Source organism: Pteropus vampyrus, unplaced genomic scaffold (assembly GCF_000151845.1).
Source record: "Pteropus vampyrus isolate Shadow unplaced genomic scaffold, Pvam_2.0 Scaffold65, whole genome shotgun sequence".
Lineage (NCBI taxonomy): Eukaryota > Metazoa > Chordata > Mammalia > Chiroptera > Pteropodidae > Pteropus > Pteropus vampyrus.
In genome coordinates this window covers 6,008,717-6,011,853 of record NW_011888846.1, presented here as the reverse complement: position 1 = coordinate 6,011,853, position 3,137 = coordinate 6,008,717, and positions in this window count along the sequence as shown.

The following is a 3,137-nucleotide window of genomic DNA, read 5'->3' as shown; positions in this document are numbered from 1 at the left end:
TATGTTAATATTAAGCTGATTGTCATAATATTGATAAGGTATTCATTGTCTGGACTTGACACGGTTTGGAATTTTCCTAGTACTTCTGAATTTAAATTTCTAATACCAAACACAGCTGAGCTGCAATATAGCTTAAATACCAGTCACCGGCCAAAGAATATCTACCCAGGCCTCATTTCCCCACGTTCTAGTTGCTTTGTGTTTGAAACCGGGGCGCAGAATGCTCAGTGAGGCTGGGAAGGGGCGCTGGAGTTGAGGGATTAAAAAGAAGGATGGGGGGCTTCAGGAAGCTGATCACATCCTTCACCTTGTGAAAAATGTGGTGAAGACTTGGCTGCTTTTGAGTGGGACCCTTTTCTTTATATATCTGAAGATGTAACTTTCTTTGGTTTAGTAAATGTAAAATCGTAAGTCGTTATCCCGACAGGCAAGGATTGCTCTTACGTATTAACGATTCCTCATTCCTAATTAGGATTCTCAAGCCCCTTCGAGATTCATTTCAAGAAATGCAAAGATATCTCGGTCACATTTCTACTTCTCGAGTATCCAGTCGGTGAATACTTCAGCTTCTGTTGCGTCTTTTTTCTCTGGTGTCAAGCTTGGGTAACTCTCTTGTTGTTTACCGTTTGTGTCTCCAGCAGAAGCGAGCAGAGAGCTACTTCTCAGTAACTGCAGGGGGCGAAGCATGAGGGGTGACAGATGGGGACGAGTCTGGCAGTGAGCAGGCAGCCTCACCTAAAGAAGGTTTGGGAACCTCCTAATCAGAAGGGGCTAAGGTTACTTTCTTGAAGGACAGGTGCCACCTTTGTTTATTTCTCAATCACGTCACTCAGATGAGTAATAATAGTTACCGCTTCTGAGGTCCCGTCTTTAAATACTTCCCTTTCAGTTTGGAGACTGTGGTGAACGCTGCTGGGAGGAGAGGCCAATATTCACCCTGCTCCGCTTCTGCTTCTGGGAATATGAGCATCACGGTTGATGTTTTGTGGTGTTTTTCAAGTTTGCGTGACCCAGTAACTCACCAAATGGCAGCAGAGAGCTATAGCTTTCAGGATCAGCTTTACCGAGTGATCCAAACGGTGACGCTTTTCTCTGTGCCTTATGCGAGCCATTGCAAATGGAGATTGCAGAATCGCCCTTGCATCCTGGTGAAATAATTGCAGAGATGACTCATGTATTTGTGTTTTCACGAGGCTTTGCATATTGTTTAATTAAACGAGGTTCTTTTGAGCAGTGTTGGGTGTGTGAATGTGTGTATTTTTCCCTGAAGGTACTGCGATCTAGTTGGGAAAGCACGACGTGCTTGCGGGTGTATTTCATGGAAAAGGAAGTTTTCAGCCGCTGTCTGCCACAGGCTTCTAAAGGGACAAACCAACCACACCGGAAGCTTCCCGGCATCTCCTGCTCCCAGAAGGGTTTCATCAGCCTTCGACAGAATCTGTGAAGTGTGACCGTAATATATTGTGCCTGATTTTCTTTATTGTGGTGAAATATAACGAATATTGACCATTTTAACCATTCAGCAGTGTGTCGTTCAGGGTCATGACATACGTTCCCAGTGTCGTGTCGCCCTCGCTGCTCTGCAGAACCAAAGCTGTGGGGCGTCTGCTACCCCTCTGTGTTGATACTATCATTTCCTGTTCATCGTAACTGTACCACGGGGGTTCTAGTATTGTTCCATTCTGCAGACGAGAAATCAGTGACATAGAGTGGTGAAGGTCACTCAGTGTGATGGAGACAGTTAGTGCCCCCAATATCTGTTCTCACCTTTTTCCCACAGTAATAACAGTTTCAGCCGGGCATGTGGCTACTCTCATAAGTACCACATTCCAGAAACTCCCTTGCGGTTAAGTGCGACTAGTTGTGACAATAAAAAGTGTCGTGGGTAATCGGGGGAGCTTTCTGAGAGAGTCGGCTCGCACCCTCTGCACCTTCTCCTCTTTCTGTTCCTCTCTTCTCCTGTCGTAGGCTCGTGACCGTGGACGCTTGTCTTAGACTGTGAGGACCAGGGCTGTACCCTAGGAATAGGAGAACTGAAAGCTGGAGGGAACGGGGTCCTGGGACTCTGGGGGTTGGGCAGCGCCTCTGCACCAGCCCTGAACTGCCGACCTCCGGGCATTTACCTCGGGGAGAAAAATGAACTTCTACCTGGAGTTCCCTGTTCTTTTCTCAGCCAGTCTGACTTCTCATCAACAAAGATCACTGAAGAAAGAGCTAGGAGTTGGCCCTGGGCGCGTTGATTTGGAGCCTGTCGCAACCACTACGGACGCTGCCTCTCTGTTCTCTCAGCGGCCCTCGGATGCCCACTGGCTTTTATAAGGAATCGTCAGAAACTAACTCTGGGGTTACAGCTCGGAAAGCCACACTGAGGGAGGCTGGCGTGTGTCCAGACGCGGACTCAAACACCCAGCCGGGCTTCCTCTCAGCCAATGAGAGAAAGTTGGAGCCTCTGCTACTTCGGTCTCCTCCTAGACAAAATTTGCATTTTTTTTTCCTTTGCTGAGTGTTCCTAATCCAGAGAAAGTCACTCTGCTGCAGAAGGAAAGAGGATGAAGAGAACTTTTTGCTTGTCTTAATTTTCAAGAGTAGTGATTTATAAATAGCTTTTGGGAACATGATACCTCTCTTTTAGCCAAGAACCTGTGTAGTTAGTCTTATGAAAAAAGTAATTTCTAGGAAATCATTGATAGAAGGTTAATGTGCTTTTAGATGCTACAGAACTATTATCCTATGGTTCTTATTTTGAGCAATAACTAAAAGATGTTGGAATTATATCAGCTGATCCGTTGCTGATAGGCTATCCCGAAGTTTTGGCTAGAATTGGTAAGAGCTTACTCATGTTATATCCTCGTAGAAATCTTCCACCTGAAATATGAAATATTTTCCAAAGCAAACAATGCAGTCATCACCATTATTTATAAAGGTGTCACGGTGATGGCGGGCGGATGGCTTTGGACTGGTTTTCAGATAAACTGGCTTTTACTTTGCCTCGCCTCCGAAGAGGCTGAATGGCGACAGTGCTTCCCATCTCAGTGCCTAGGGGGTACAGATGTTGTACCGCGCAGTCGGGGGCAGTATGATGCTCGCTTCTAGGGGCTCTCAAGGTCACGTGGTCTTTCTGAGCCATACTCTAGACC